This window comes from Gorilla gorilla, chromosome 20 (genome assembly GCF_029281585.2).
Source record: "Gorilla gorilla gorilla isolate KB3781 chromosome 20, NHGRI_mGorGor1-v2.1_pri, whole genome shotgun sequence".
NCBI classification, from domain to species: Eukaryota; Metazoa; Chordata; class Mammalia; order Primates; family Hominidae; genus Gorilla; species Gorilla gorilla.
The window spans coordinates 27695259-27712523 of NC_073244.2; the positions used below are offsets into that span (position 1 = coordinate 27695259).

The window sequence follows — 17265 nt, forward strand, 5'->3', positions numbered from 1 at the left end:
TTTTTATATATTTAAAGCTTAGAGTCACAAATAATGCTCCTGTTTATGATTTGAAAACTTTAAAGTTTGGTTTTCCATCTGCACGTACAGAAAATATTGTATCACACCAAAACATTTGTTTTTTAAAGTGGCGGTCATAATTCCTGTCTGTCTGGATATATTTTGGACTTTTCTATGTTAAGCATAACATAAGAAAGAAATTTCATTAGCCGGGCATGTAGGCTCACACCTGTAATCTCAGCACTTCGGGAGGCTGCGGCAGGTGCATTGCCTGAGGTCAGGAGTTTGAGACCAGCCTGGCCATCATAATGAAACCCCGTCTCTACTAAAAATACAAAAAATTAGCTGGACATGGTGGCAGCACCTGTAATCCCAGCTACTCAGGAGGGTGAGTCAGGAGAATCGCTTGAACCCGGCAGGCGTAAGTTGCAGTGAGCCGAGATCGTGCCATTGCGCTCGAGCCTGGGCAACAAGAACAAAACTCCATCTCAAAAAAGAAAAAGAAAAAAGAATTTCATTTTGTTTTAGGTAATCTAAGATTGTTGTACACAAAAAACTTTATATATTATGGTAGGGTTCAGGAAACTATGTATATAACCTAACATTAATATCACTATTTTTTTTCTTTTTTTTCTTTTTTTTTTTTTAGTATTTATTGATCATTCTTGGGTGTTTCTCAGAGAGGGGGATTTGGCAGAGTCATAGGACAATAGTGGAGGGAAGGTCAGCAGATAAATATGTGAAAAAGGGTCTCTGGTTTTCCTAGACAGAGGACCCTGCAGCCTTCTGCAGTGTTTGTGTCCTTGGGTACTTGAGATTAGGGAGTGGTGATGACTCTTAACGAGCATGCTGCCTTCAAGCATCTGTTTAACAAAGCACATCTTGCACCGCCCTTAATCCATTTAACCCTGAGTGGACACAGCACATGTTTCAGAGAGCACGGGGTTGGGGGTAAAGTTATAGATTAACAGCATCCCAAGGCAGAAGAATTTTTCTTAGTACAGAACAAAATGGAGTCTCCCATGTCTACTTCTTTCTACACCAACACAGTAACAATCTGATCTCTTTTCCCCGCATTTCCCCCTTTTCTATTCAACAAAACCGCCATAGTCATCATGGCCCGTTCTCAATGAGCTGTTGGGTACACCTCCCAGACGGGGTGGTGGCCGGGCAGAGGGGCTCCTCACTTCCCAGATGGGGTGGCCGGGCAGAGGCGCTACCCACTTCCCAGACGGGGCAGTGGCCGGGCGGAGGCGCCCCCCACCTCCCTCCCCGACGGGGCGGCTGGCTGGGCGGGGCTGCCCCCCCACCTCCCTCCCAGACGGGGTGGCTGGCTGGGCGGGGGCTGACCCCCCACCTCCCTCCTGGACGGGGTGGCTGGTGGGGCGGGGGCTTCCCCCCACCTCCTGGATGGGGCGGCTGGCTGGGTGGGGGCTGCCCCCCACCTCCTGGGCGGGGCAGCTGCCGGGCGGAGGGGTTCCTCACTTTGCAGACGGGGTGGCTGCTGGGCGGAGGGGCTCCTCACTTCCCAGACGGGGCGGCTGCTGGGCGGAGGGGCTCCTCACTTCTCAGACAGGGCAGCCGGACAGAGACGCTCCTCACCTCCCAGATGGGGTGGTGGTCAGGCAGAGACACTCCTCAGTTCCCAGACGGGGTCGGCCGGGCAGAGGTGCTCCTCACATCCCAGACAGGGCGGCGGGGCAGAGGCGCTCCCCACATCTCAGACGATGGGCGGCCGGGCAGAGACACTCCTCACTTCTTAGATGGGATGGCGGCCGGGAAGAGGCGCTCCTCACTTCCCAGACTGGGCAGCCGGGCAGAGGGGCTCCTCACATCCCAGAGGATGGGCAGCCAGGCAGAGACGCTCCTCACTTCCCAGACGGGGTGGCGGCCGGGCAGAGGCTGCAATCTCGGCACTTTGGGAGGCCAAGGCAGGCGGCTGGGAGGTGGAGGTTGTAGCGAGCCAAGATCACACCACTGCACTCCAGCCTGGGCAACATTGAGCACTGAGTGAGCGAGACTCCGTCTGCAATCCCGGCACCTCGGGAGGCTGAGGCAGGCAGATCACTCGCAGTCAGGAGCTGGAGACCAGCCCGGCCAACATGGCGAAACCCAGTCTCCACCAAAAAATGCAAAAACCAGTCAGGTGTGGCGGCGCACGCCTGCAATCCCAGGCACTCTGCAGGCTGAGGCAGGAGAATCAGGCAGGGAGGTTGCAGTGAGCCGAGATGGTGGCAGTACAGTCCAGCCTCGGCTTTCACAACTTTGGTGACATCAGAGGGAGACCAGGGAGAGGGAGAGGGAGACGAGGGAGAGGGAGAGGGAGATGAGGGAGAGGGAGACGGGGGAGAGGAACTAATATCACTATTTTCTGATGTCTAAATTTTTTTAGAACTTTTTTATTTTTACAAATGTCTCCACAAATTCTGGGATATTTTATAAAATAGCAGAGTACTAAAGAAATGGGTGGTTTGCCACACTATATGAATGCTGGTATTCAATTAAAATAACAATATTTTCATCAAAATTTAGACAGTAGATTTAAATTTCTTGATTTTTCACTACAGTGATAGACATTCACAAATATTTCAGAAATCAGAGCTGTATTAGGTTTTACTTAGTAGTAATATGTATAAAAGATCAAGAATCTGTTCAAAATAGATATTTCTCATCAATAATTTGATGCTTTCAAATACCCAGAAGTTTTGTTTTAATCAGATGAAGTCTGAGGATAGTTTACTAGTTTTATTTTTTTGTATGATGTGTTCACAATTTTCTAATTTAACCTAATATTGATGATGGTATACAAATCAACTTTTTTTTTCAAATCTCATAAGTCTATTATGTTGTTGAAGATATTTTTAGTTAACATTCCTTCTTTCAGTATTTTTTACAGAAATTTACATCTAGTCAAATTTGCTTAACCTGTTAATCAGTGTCAGGTGCCAGATTCCAATTTATTTTTAGTGTGCCTGTACTTTTCTTTCTATAACCTCTGAGCTAAATTTATATTACTTAATTAAATGTGATATAATACAACTCACATATTTAAAACAAAACCACCAGGTAAAATGAATTCTGGCTTAGTATAAAGAAGCTGTTACCAAATTAGTGTCACATATACAGATGGATGTGGCTCAACAAAATTTTACACAAAAATATTTGGATTGAACTACATGTGTTGCCATGACTTAGCCTCTAATGACCTTATAAATAAAGACAAATTAATACACATTTATTCATTTTCTTTCATTATGTCTAAAGGTAGCATGTCAAGAAATCTCATGCTACTGTCTGAAAAAACACATTCTACTGTTACCTAAGAAATCAACTGGATGGCATTTTTATAACCTTGCACCACATAAGGAAAAACTGCAATGTAGGCTGATAAATGCAGACTCCATCACATGGAAAAGGATAATCCAGAATGCCACTTTCAATATTTAAGTATTCAACCTTTTGGTTGAAAAATGTAGTAAAATAGAGCTCTTGGTAAGTTTTGTGTAGCTTAACATCAGCATAAACTAGGAAAAAATATCTTTTAAAATGTAAACAAACAAAAACCTACACCAAAAACAAAAACATTCACCAATGCATACATATTGACTGACGCTCCAGGGATGTAAAATAATTTTTCCTGGGTACACAGCTAGTGACCCAAATCAAGCTCAAATGTGTGATTTAAAAAATTTCATTTTCCCACTTTTGACAATATTGACATAACAGCTAAATCTTACTCTCAGAGTTGATAGTTGAAAATAAACTAAGACAAGTACTATTGAGGGAGGCTAGGTAGCCAAGAAAGTCACCATGTCCTTGGGACATGCAGCAGGCATGGCGATTGCATAGTGACAGCATATTGGCAACACAATAAGCCCCAACATTTGCGTTGTATTTCAGCTCACCGAAGCACAGCTCTCTTCAGTAGGGAAACTCCCCTGTAAAGAACATGCACATTTTGATTTTACTTGTCCTCTGACCTTTTACTCATTATAATAGTAAAAAACACACACGTGAGTGGAGATTTAAGATGCTAATGAGATATGTGACACATAAGCATGTACAGACACTGTGTATGTGCACCAATAAGACCACTCAGAACATGCTTACTACTAACACCACTTTCCACCTCTTCATAAATAATTACCTAAGGCTCCCATAAATGGAGTCTCTCTAGTTCCAGTCTTTGCTGTCTCATTCTTATAAGCAGCCCACCCTGAATCCCTTCTCTCTTGGGGCTATTTTGCACCTAATTTTTAAAATAGTATTTCAACTTTGCAATAAATCCCTCTATGTTGCATCTTCATTGTTTTGTGTCTCTTGTTTAAATTTTTGAAACTAAGAACCAAGGTCTCACAACAGCCATCAACACTATCGTGCTTTGTTTTGTATTCTTCATTAACATTATTTTTGGGAATATGTCAATATCTACATTTTAAACACAGCCCAAACTGCTAAATTAAAAATTTAAATGATTGTAAAAGCATGTATATTTTTCAATTTTCAGCTTTATTACACTTTATGTATTCAAATTTTTAAAAAATTCTGCCAGGCACAGTGGCTCACACCTGTAATCCCAACACTTTGGGAGGCAGAGGCAGACAGATCATCTGAGGTGAGGAGTTCAAGATCAGCCTGGGCAACACAGTGAAACCCCATCTCTACTAAAAATACAAAATTAGCTCACCGTGGTGGCATATGCCTGTAATCCCAGCTACTCAGGAGGCTGAGGCAGGAGAATCGCTTGAACCTGGGAAGTGGAGGATGCGGTGAGCCGAGATCGTGCCATTGCACTCCAGCCTGGGCAACAAGAGTAAATCTCCATCTCACCAAAAAAAAATTAAAAAAAATAAAAAATATTGTGACACAAATATATCTGTCAAATTTAATATCTTACATAATAATTTGAATTCACTTCCAAAATGATTTATATTCATTTATTGTTATATTTACTTTTGACCAAATTTAGCTTTCCAAACTAAATAAAAACTGAAGCATGTTTTCAAAGTTTGAAGGAACTAAAGTATACTGGCATCAAATTCTCTGTAGTAAAATGAAAAAATAAAACCATCTTTTTATCAATAATATTTTATATCTGAGCACTTAAGCATCAAGGACAGGATTTTGGATGATGTTGAGTGAATATTTAAATTAATGAAGTAGAAAATAATTATCAGAATAGAATAAGTGATGGATACAGAAACAGAGCACTTGACAAAACCATTCAGGGTATGTTTGACAAACAAGAAGAATGTATAGGACCTGCACTGCACTGCACTACTAATGTAAAGTGTTCTCTGTAACTTTAGTTTTTATTCTCAAGCTTACAACCACCACATACTCACATACACAGAATAAATAAGATTAACTCCTTTTCCTGGAAGGCAGTGATTCCTCTTTTATTCTATTACATCTGTTCCATATTGCTGTGATAATGCTGTTGAAGTGCACCCTCTTACACCAGAAGATCACCTGTGTGAATGTGAATAGACTGACACTGGAGAGGACCAGCTCAGCAAACACATTTGAACTGCCTCTTTGCATTTCAGGCAGTTAAAAATGCCTTTGAAGAGTGAAAATAAAGTTACTGCTGATTAAGCAGAGAGTTTAACATGGAAAAAGGTTTTTCAATTGTTTAAAAATTACAATGCATGGACTACAACTTTTAAAATGTAAAATGCATCACATAATACTGCAAAAAAAAAAAAAAGAATAGAAATGATAGAGTTGGCCACAAAGGACAGCCAAAGCTGTATTATAGCAATATACAAAAATACATATCTACTGCCAGAGGAAGGTAACTTGAAGTATTTGAGAAATGTACTCTAAAAATCTAAAATTGTTTTTAGTATTAGTTTCTATAAAAAATGTTCCTTAAGCATTTTGAATTTTTGAAAAAGTTAAATACATGCTTTGGCAGTTTAGCTTCTCTGAATAATTTAAATAAAATAGAATAAAATACATATCAAAAGATCAACTTTTCTGGTAATGGATAACTTTCAGACTAAAAGAGTTAAACTTTACAAAATTGTATGCTGATCAATTTGATCAGAAGCCTCTTTCTTGGAACTGACACAAAGATGGTGCTTTCATGTTGGGTGGGAGAGAAATGGTTACCAGGGGCTACATCATAGTTGTTTCACTAATCAACATTGATTTTCATTGCTATTTTGTCTAAATTACGGTAATAATTAATGGCCTCGATCCAAAAAATTTTCTTAAAACTTAAGTTGTCAATCAGCCATAATATTAACCAAAAAATGCATTAAAATGAAGGTATGTAAGTTATAATTTATATTTTCAAATTAAAATACTTCTGGAAATCTTTAAGATTTTCTAGGTGGAGCATTATCAGTGAAGATAATTTAATTTCCTTTTTTCCTATTTAGATGCTTTTAATTTCTTTATTTTCTTGGATTGTTCTAACTAGGATGTCTAAAATTATGTTGAATAGGAGTGTTAGAATGGATATTTTTGTCTTATTTTTATTCTAATGGAGAATGCATGCAGCTATTGCCTTTTCAGTATAATGTTGGCTGAGGATTTTTAATACATGGCTCTTGCTATTTTGAGGTATGTTTTGTTAATGGTTTCTTTGTTGAGAATATTTTCATGAATGAATATTGGATTTCCTTGAGTGCATTTTCTGTGTCTATTGTGTTAATTGTATAATTTTTTAATTATCTGTACATGGTGAATTGCACTTATTGCCTTGCATATGATTAAATATCTTTGCATAGGTGGAATTAAGCTCACGTGATTGTGGCAAAACGTTTTGATTTGCTTATGAACTCAGTTTGCTAGTATTTCATGGAGGATATTTGTTTCAATGTTTACCAAAAATATTGGCCTGTAGTTTCCTTTTTTTGTTGTGCCTTCACTAGATTTTGGTATCAACATAATATTGATTTTATAAAATGAGTTAGGGTGGAATTCCATCCTGATTTTTTGGAGTACATTCAGTAGTAGTACGAGCTCATCTTTGTATATGAGGTAAAATTTTGTTGTGATTTTATATAATCCAGGGCTTTTATGGTTGGTAGGTTTTTTATTACTAATTCAATTTCATCTTATATATTTTATACATTTTTGCCCTGTTCAAGACTTCTGTTTCTTCCTGGTTCAATCTTGGAAATGTGTGTGTATCCAGGAGTTTATTTTCTTAAAATTTTCTAGTTTGCAGGCATAGAGATGTTCATAGTAGTCTCTGATGATTTTTTGTATATATATAGAATTAATTGTGATTTCACATCTCTAACATTTAAATAGAAGCAGAGTACAAAAGAATAGATGTACACAATGGAAGTTTGGCAAAATTTGACATTCCTTTATAATAAATCTCTGAAAAAATTTGTTACAGATCAAATTATTGGCACCTCAGCCAATAAGTGCCACATACAACCAAAAAATGCACAGGTAACAACATGCTAAACAGGGATATGTTGCAAGATTTTACTCAAGAGCTAGAACAAGACAAGGATGCCCACTCATCCTTGCTAAAGTCAGTCTTACTAAACATAGAATGAATCTAAGGCAAAGAAATTAGAGAATAAAATCAAAGGCATCCAGATTGGACAAAAGGAAGTTAATTATTCCTGTATAATTATCTTTTATCCTCATACATAATCTGAAGTATAGAAAACCCTAAGACTGGCTGGGTGCAGTGGCTCATGCCTGTAATCCCAATACTTTGGAGGCCGAGGCAGGCAGACCACCTGAGGTCAGGAGGATCGAGACCAGCCTGGCCAACATGGTGAAACCCAATCTCAACTAAAAATACAAAAAAAAAAAAAAAAAAAGTTAGCCAGGCCTGGTGGCACAATACCTGTAATCCCAGCTACTCTGGAGGCTAATGCAGGAGAATTTGCTCGAACCTGGGAGGTAGAGGTTTCAGTGAGCTGAGATCATGCCACTGCACTCCAGCCTGGGTGACAAACGTGAGACTCCATCTCAAAAAGAAAAGAAAAGAAAAGAAAAGCCTAAGATTTTACTAAAAACTATTAAAAATAAACAAATTTATTAAGCTTTCAATATACAAAAGTAACATCAAAGTCAGTAGCATTTCTACACATTAACTATCTCAAAATGAAAATTAAAAAACAATTTCATATACAATAACTATAGTAATAAATTCAATACAAAGCAGAGAGTATACATTTGCTTTCAGCATTTTTGAGGCTTTTAGTTTTATACTAGTTACCTTGTTAAAATAATTTTTCCAATATTTCTTATGAAAATAAGTACAAACTTCTACTAACACAGACTTACTTACTCCATCATTTCCTTACACCTAAAGTTTATCTCTACAGTAATGTATATTTAACGCTCTGTATATCAAACCTAAAAGTCTGTATGTGTTTGCAGGCAGACAGGACACATGTTCAAATATATATATGTTTAAAATTTTAAAATATGTACTCAGAACTCAGAAATGTATGTATTTTATTTATACTTGCATATGATTTCTATAATAACCATAAAAATATCCCAGTAGTCAATAATAATTTAATCATACTTTATTTTTTATTTCTTTTTTTGCTTGAGATGGAGTCTTGCAGTGTCCCCTGGGTTGGAGTGGAGTGGTGCAATCTCAGCTCACTGCAACTTCCACTTCCCAGGTTCCTGGCCATCTCAAACTCCTAATCTCAGGTGATCCATCCGCCAGGGCCTCCCAAAAGTACTGGGATTACAGGCATGAGCCACTGCACCTGGCCATAATTGTACATTTTAAAATAAGTAAAAGTGTACAATTGGATTGTTTGTAATACAAAGGATAAATGCTAGAGGTGATGGATACCACATGTATCTCAACGTGAGTATTATGTATTGTATTTGTGTATCAAAATATGCCATATATGCCGTAAGTATATATATTCATGTACCCACAGAAATTAAGAAAAACAAATTAAATGATTAAAATAAGAATAAAAATTTAACCTACAGGAACAATATTCTTTAACTTATTTGCAGTTTAAAGCCACTGGCAAAAGAGATGACTAAAGATGTTAGTCCATTATGTTACCAAATAGTATATTGTTAACATTTTTTACCTATACTTTTGGGCAAAGTGGAAAAGGTTAATCTTTGCGGTACAATAACACTTCATTGAATGCACAATAGTATTTAACATGTTAAAAACGTTGAAACTATTAACTTCACACATAATCTAAAATTTTTAAAATGTACTGCATTTTATCACATAAAAGTACAATTAGTACAATATATGAATAATATACTACTAGTTTTCTCATAATGCAAAAGAACATCACTCAACACCTACCTTGTGCATCACTCAATAGTATAAGTTAACCACAAAGAATCTCTCCACTTAGATTTTCATCATGCATCTTACATTCTAATGTCCTTACTTGTACATAGAAAAGATCATAAATAATGCCCACCTAATGAAAAAGAATCTCTCATATCTTTGATGCAGCAACAAATGATCACAAACTTTCACAAGTGAATAAGAATGAAGAAACAGCAGAAAATAATGACAGTTGAATTACATCATTTGCTTTAAAAAAATCTGTAATGTTTTTCTAGAAATAAAGTATACTTTGAATGTAGTTATTACTCTGCAAAAAACTTTTACTCCTCTTCAAGTTATATACAAATAATTTTTATACCAACTTTAGTTTTAGATTATTTTCTATACTCAGAACTCTGATTTAGTATGACATCTGAAGTGTCAGTTCCTTATATATTTCTACTATAAATTCTCTGATATTTATGTAGACTTAAATTTGAATTAAATTTTTTTTTCATTTTTACTGCATTTTCAAAAACATATTGTAGTATAAACTCTGGTGTTTTCTAAGCTGTAGTTTTTGAAAATTTGTTTTCCCAAATTTATTACATTTGCAAGACAACTCTTCAATATATATTCCCTGATGTTGAACAAAGTTTAAGCAACTCCTTTAGAGTTTTCCTCTAGTACAAAATGTGGACAATAAGATCTGATACAAGTAAAGGTACTACAACCCTCTTTACACGTGTAATGCTCATCTTCAATATAAATCCTCTTCTTCACTTTAAAGAATAAGATTTTCTGAAAGGTCTTTTGACGGTAATTGCACTTATCATGCTTTTATTAAGTATTAACTCTCTGGTGTTGAGTAAGATGTGAGCAGATATTAATGTCTTTTTCACAGTCTATATTTGTACAATTTTTCTCAAATATGAATGCTTTTCTGTGCAATAAGGTGTATTAGTTAAAAATTTTGCCACCTTGTTCTCACTTGTAGGAATTTTTTCCACTATGAATTATATCACCTATAATCAAGTATGACAACCATTTAAAGACTTTGTCACATTTTTCACATTTCTAGGATTTCTCAGCAATATGATTTCTTTTATGGTTAGAAAAGTTTGAGGTATTGTCAAAAGCATTATCACATCTTTCTGGTTTGTAGAGTTTCTCTCCAGTATGAATTATCTTATATGTGTTAAGAACTGAGGACTAGCTAAAGCCTTTGCCATATTTTTCACACTCATGGGGTTTCTCTCCAATATGAATTTTCTTATGTTTATTAAGAATTGAGGACTGGTTAAAGGCTTTGTCACATTCTTCACATTTGTAGGGTTTCTCTCCTGTATGAATTAGCTTATGTGTAATAAGGTTCAGAGACTGGTTAAAAGCTTTACCACATTCTTCACATTTGTAGGACTTTTCTCCAGTATAAATTATCTTATATATAGTAAAGGTTGGAAGATTGGTTAAAAGCTTTGCCACATTCTTCACATTTGTAGGGTTTCTCTTCAGTATGAATTATCTTCTGTTTAGTAAGGGTTGAGAATATACTAAAGGCTTTGTAATGTCCTTCACATTTGTAGGGTTTCTGTCCAGTATGAATTCTTTTATGTGTGGTAGGGTGTGGGGACTGCTTAAAAGCTTTGCCATACTCTTCTCATCTGTAGAGTTTTTCTCCAGTATGAATTATCTTATGTATTGTAAGGGTTGAAGACTTGTTAAAAGCTTTGCCACATCTTTCACATTTGTAGGGTTTCTCTCCCGTATGAATTAGCTTATGCCTAGTAAGGCATGAGAATCTGTAGAAGGCTTTGCCACATTCTTCACATTTCTAGTGTTTCTCTTAAGTATGAATTATTTTATGTTTAGTAAGGGTTGAGAATACACTAAAGGCTTTGCCACATTCTTCACATTTGTAGGGTTTTTCTCCAGTATGAATTATCTTATGTATAGTAAGGGTTGAAGATCAGTTAAAAGCTTTGCCACATCCTTCACATTTGTAGGTTCTCTCTCCAGTATGAATTAGCTTATGCCTAGTAAAGTATGAGAATCAGTATAAAGCTTTGCCACATTCTTCACATTTGTAGGGTTTTTGTCCAGTATGAATTCTCTTATGTGTAGTAAGGTTTGAGTCCTGATTAAAAGCTTTGCCACATTCTTCATATTTGAAGGGTTTCTCTCCAGTATGAACTCTTCTGTGTCTAGTAAGGGTTAAGAACCATTTAAAGGCTTTGCCACATTCTTCACATTGGTAAGAATTCTCTCTAATATGAATTCTTTTTTTTTTCTATTTATTTATTTATTTTTTTATTGATCATTCTTGGGTGTTTCTCGCAGAGGGGGATTTGGCTGGGTTATAGGACAATAGTGGAGGGAAGGTCAGCAGATAAACAAGTGAACAAAGGTCTCTGGTTTTCCTAGGCAGAGGACCCTGCGGTCTTCCGCAGTGTTTGTGTCCCTGGGTACTTGAGATTAGAGAGTGGTGATGACTCTGAACGAGCATGCTGCCTTCAAGCATCTGTTTAACAAAGCACATCTTGCACCGCCCTTAATCTATTTAACCCTGAGTGGACACAGCACATGTTTCAGAGAGCACAGGGTTGGGGGTAAGGTCACAGATCAACCGGATCCCAAGGCAGAAGAACTTTTCTTAGTACAGAACAAAATGAAAAGTCTCCCATGTCTACTTCTTTCTACACAGACAGGGCAACCATCCGATTTCTCAATCTTTTCCCCACCTTTCCCCCCTTTCTATTCCACAAAACCGCCATTGTCATCATGGCCCGTTCTCAATGAGCCGCTGGGTACACCTCCCAGACGGGGTGGCGGCCGGGCAGAGGGGCTCCTCACTTCCCAGTAGGGGCGGCCGGGCAGAGGCGCCCCTCACCTCCCGGATGGGGCGGCTGGCCGGGTGGGGACTGACCCCCCCCACCTCTCTCCCGGACGGGGCGGCTGGCCGGGCAGAGGGGCTCCTCACTTCCCAGTAGGGGCGGCTGGGCAGAGGCGCCCCTCACCTCCCGGACGGGGCGGCTGGCCGGGCAGGGGGCTGACCCCCCCACCTCCCTCCCGGACGGGGCGGCTGGCCGGGCATGGGGCTGATCCCCCCACCTCCCTGCCGGACTGGGCGGCTGGCCGGGTGGGGTGCTGACCCCCCCACCTCCCTCCCGGACGGGGCAGCTGGCCGGGCGGGGGGCTGATCCCCCCACCTCCCTCCCGGATGAGGCGGCTGGCTGGGCAGAGGGGCTCCTCACTTCCCAGTAGGGGCGGCTGGGCAGAGGCGCCCCTCACCTCCCGGATGGGGTGGCTGGCCGGGCGGGGGGCTGAGCCCCCCACCTCCCTCCCAGACGGGGTGGCTGCCAGGCAGAGACGCTCCTCACTTCCCAGACGGGGTGGCTGCCGGGCGGAGGGACTCCTCACTTCTCAGACGGGGCGGTTGCCAGGCAGAGGGTCTCCTCACTTCTCAGACGGGGCTGCCGGGCAGAGACGCTCCTCACCTCCCAGATGGGGTCGTGGCCGGGCAGAGGTGCTCCTCACATCCCAGATGGGGTGGCAGGGCAGAGGTGCTCCCCACATCTCAGACGATGGGTGGCCGGGCAGAGACGCTCATCACTTCCTAGATGGGATGGTGGCTGGGCAGAGACGCTCCTCACTTTCCAGACTGGGCAGCCGGGCAGAGGGGCTCCTCACATCCTATACAATGGGCAGCCAGGCAGAGACGCTCCTCACTTCCCAGACAGGGTGGCGGCCAGGCAGAGGCTGCAATCTTGGCTCTTTGGGAGGCCAAAGCAGGCGGCTGGGAGGTGGTTGTAGCTAGCCGAGATCACGCCACTGCACTCCAGCCTGGGCACCATTGAGCACTAAGTGAACGAGACTCCGTCTGCAATCCCGGTACCTCGGGAGGCGGAGGCTGGCGGATCACTCACGGTTAGGAGCTGGAGACCAGCCCGGCCAACACAGCGAAACCCCGTCTCCACCAAAAAAATACGAAAACCAGTCAGGCGTGGCGGCGCGCACCTGCAATCGCAGGCACTGGGCAGGCTGAGGCAGGAGAATTAGGCAGGGAGGTTGCAGTGAGCCAAGATGGCAGCAGTACAGTCCAGCTTCGGCTGGGCATCAGAGGGAGACCGTGGAAAGAGAGGGAGAGGCAAACCGTGGGGAGAAGGGAGAGGGGAGGGGAGGGGGAGGGAGAGGGAGAGGGAGAGGGAGAGCAATATGAATTCTTTTATGTTGAGTTAGGTGTAAAAGCATGCAAAATGATTTGCAACATTTTTTACACTTGAAAGGTCTCTTTCCAGTATGCCTGATCATATTTCTGTTTGAATTTAAAAATTTATGAGACTTTCATATATTTATCACATGGAAATATTTTGCTCTGGTAGTATAATGAACACTGGTTTAGTTCATTATAACCTTCTTTGGGCACATTACACTCATTCACACTTTCACAGTCTTTTCTTAAGTGTAAATCCTTATGTCCACATTTTCCACATTCTCTCTGTATCAATTTTTGAAAAGAATCTTTAATGTTCAGCCCTGGCCAAAGGTCTTGGGCAAAATGAGAACATACAACTGAAAGAAATAAAAATAACAAATTACTCCACTTACTAGACTCAGATAAATATAGATTACAAATCTCACCTATAATATTATACAAACTGCATAAACAAGATAGCATAGCAAAATACCAAAGGCCCTAATTTTTTTACAGTCATAAACATGTAACAAAAACATACTAACCAAAATACATCTGAGAAAAAACTATAAATGAGTTAAGTGTTTGAAGTGCCCCAGGTGAGCACAAAGCTACACAGAGGGAAAAACAAAAGTTTGTTACATTTACCGATTATGGCTATTCCTACTCCCCAATATAACATAATGCCTTTAGAAGTAAATTACCAGCTGGGCATGGTGGCTCAACCTGTAATCTCAGCTAATCGGGAGGCTGAGGTTGCAGTGAGCCAAGATTGTGCCATTGCAATCCAGCCTGGGAAACAGAGCAAGACTACATCTCAAAAAAAAAAAATTGCCAACTTTTAATTTTTTAAAAAAAAAAGACAGGTAAAATACTGGCTCATAAATCTTTATTGCTTTCTTGTAGGGGCCTTTCTAGACACTGGTTTCTGTCTCTCATGACATTTAGTGCTGAAAGAAATGGCAGTATACTTTGGAATGACAGTTTGAGTCTGCTGAGACCAAACGTAAATGTTAACGCAGTAAAGAAACTGCAGTGCCACTGAAAGAAAACAGATGTGGCAAGTGATTACTGAGTATTAAGAAAAAAGATGAATACGGGTCGGACACGGTGGCTCACGCATGTAATCCCAGCACCTTGGGAAGCCGAGGCGGGTGGATCACGAGTCAAGAGATCGAGATTATCCTGGCCAACATGGTGAAACCCCATCTCTACTAAAAATACAAAAATTAGCTGGACATGATGGCACACACCTGTAGTCCCAGCTACTTGGGAGGCTGAGATAGGAGAATCGTTTGAACTGGGGAAGCGGAGGTTGCAGTGAGCTGAGATCGTGCCACTGCATTCCAGCCTGGTGACAGACTGACACTCCATCTGAAAAAAAAAAAAAGTGACCGGGCTTGGTGGCTCACGCCTGTAATCCCAGCACTTTGGGAGGCTGAGGCAGGCGGATCACAAGGTTAGGAGATCGAGACCATCCTGGCTAACACGGTGAAACCCCATCTCTACTAAAAATACAATAAATAAATAAATAAATAAATAAATAAATAGCCGGGCGTGATGGCATGTGCCTGCAGTCCCAGCTACTTGGGAGGCTGAGGCAGGAGAATGGCGTGAACCCGGGAGTGGAGGTTGCAGTGAGCCTAGATCATGCCACTGCACTCCAACCTGGGGCACACAGCAAGACTCTGTGTCAAAAAAAAAAAAAAAAAAAAGGAAAGAAAGAAAAAAAGATGAATTATTTCCTTTAACTAAAAAATAAACACAAAATTTCACAAAAGACACATTTGAAGAACATGTTTAAGAGACTCTCAGAATCTCTAACTCAGACAATTGTTCAAGGTATGCCAGGGGAAAGCCACATTATAAAGATTGGGACAGGTAAGTTTTTTTAATATTCAAATTTGAATAAAAGATTATGATGTGGCCAGGTGCAGTGGCTCACACCTGTAATTCCAGCACTTTGAGAGGCCGAGGTGGGCATATCACCTGAGGTCAGGAGTTCAAGACCAGCTTGACCAACATGAAGAAACCCCATTTCTACTAAAAATACAAAATTAGCCAGGCATGGTGACGGGCATCTGTAATCCCAGCTACTAGGGAGGCTGAGGCAGGAGAATCGCTTGACTGGGAGGCGAGGTTGCGGTGAGCTGAGATCATGCCATTGCACCCCAGCTTGGGCAAGAAGAGGAAAACTCCGTCTCAAAAAAAAAAAAAAACATTACAGTGTATATAAAATAGGGCAATGTGGTTCCATTAAAAATAATATAAAATTTTCAGAGAGAAACAATAAAAAATGTTTACATTAGTTTTAAAAATTGAAAATAAATTGAATAATACCCAATGAGTGAAAAAAGAACACAGAGAACTATAGGATATCAGAAAACTGGAAATAAGAACAAAAACACTTAAAATATTAGAAAAAAGAAATTATGGAGGTAAAAAATATATAAAGAATAACTGAAAAATCTTTAAAAAAAATGACATAAAAATGAAGAAGCTCAACAAACGAACTAGGATACACACAAAGATATTTATATCAAACACATACGTAAGCACAATTTTAAAAGTCACAGAAAAGGGAATCTTGGGAGCTGCAAGATAAAAGTGATGTGCTGGCTGGGCATGGCAGCTCTCACCTGTAATCCCAGCACTTTGAGAGACCGAAGCAGGCAGATCACCTGAGGTCAGGAGTTCAAGACCAGCCTGTTCAACATGGAGAAACCTGTCTCTACTAAAAATACAAACTTAGCCAGGCGTAGTGGCACATGCCTGTAATAGCAGCTACTCGGGAGGCTGAGGCAGGAGAATCACTTGAACCAAGGCGGCAGAAGTTGCAGTGAGCTGAGATCACAAAATTGCAATCAGCCTGGGCAAACAAGAGCAAAACTCCGTCTCAAAAAAAAAAAAAAAATGGTGATGTGTTATTTGCAAGAATACTCTTTATGGGATATCCAATGGATTCTCAACAAAAATTTTGCAGGCCAGAAGGAAACTGCATGATATATTTAAGGTTCGAAAAAAAAATCAAGTGAGTATAATACCATCACCAAATCTGTCCTGCCAAATAAAAAGAAAAAAACCTCAAAAATAACTAAATTCTAAAACAGTATATTGGCACTGCCTTACATATAAAAGGTGCTGAAAGCAGTTGCTTCCAATGAAAATAACATGATTCAACAAAACAACATGTAATCATATTAAAATACATTATTTTCTGGGAAAGATGTGCACATACACAAAAATAAATTTCTTAGCACAAAGAATACATCTATATAGATACACAAAATAAGAAAGAAGAAAAAGCATATCAAAATCAAAATAAAAAAGACACAAAGAGACAGAAAGAGAGAAAATGTGGGACACAGGTACAAGAATCAAATAGAAAAATAAACAAATATTAGTCTCTTTGTTTAAGAAAACTTTCCAATCAAGAGTTATACTTTCAATAAAGAAATTTATTTACAATTATTAAAAACAAAGATCCAATTTGCCTTTCTACAAGGGTCAGCTGACATCTAATGATAAAAAAGATACCGAAGGTGGCAAGATGGATTTAGACATTGGATGCAAATATTAACCAAATGAGAGCAGAAGAGGTCAAAATAGTATTACAAAAGCTACATCTTAAGTAAAAAACTGTTATATTTTATGTAAAGTACTTTAAGTCAAAACAGCAAAGAGACAAAGGACATTAAACAATAATAGATATATTTACTGGGAACCTATTGCAAATTTGTGTATGTGTGTCTGTATTTCACACCAAGTTTTCAAATATATAATGCAAATGTTGACAGACAGGAAGAAACACCTAAACAGC

The 17265-nt window shown here is 39.7% G+C and overlaps 1 pseudogene; it reads right to left on the reverse strand.

Annotated features, from left to right (window-relative positions):
- Positions 1–10327: 10327 nt before the first annotated feature.
- The window catches only part of LOC115931633 (zinc finger protein 98-like), a 28160-nt pseudogene continuing 21222 nt past the window's right edge, over positions 10328–17265 (reverse strand).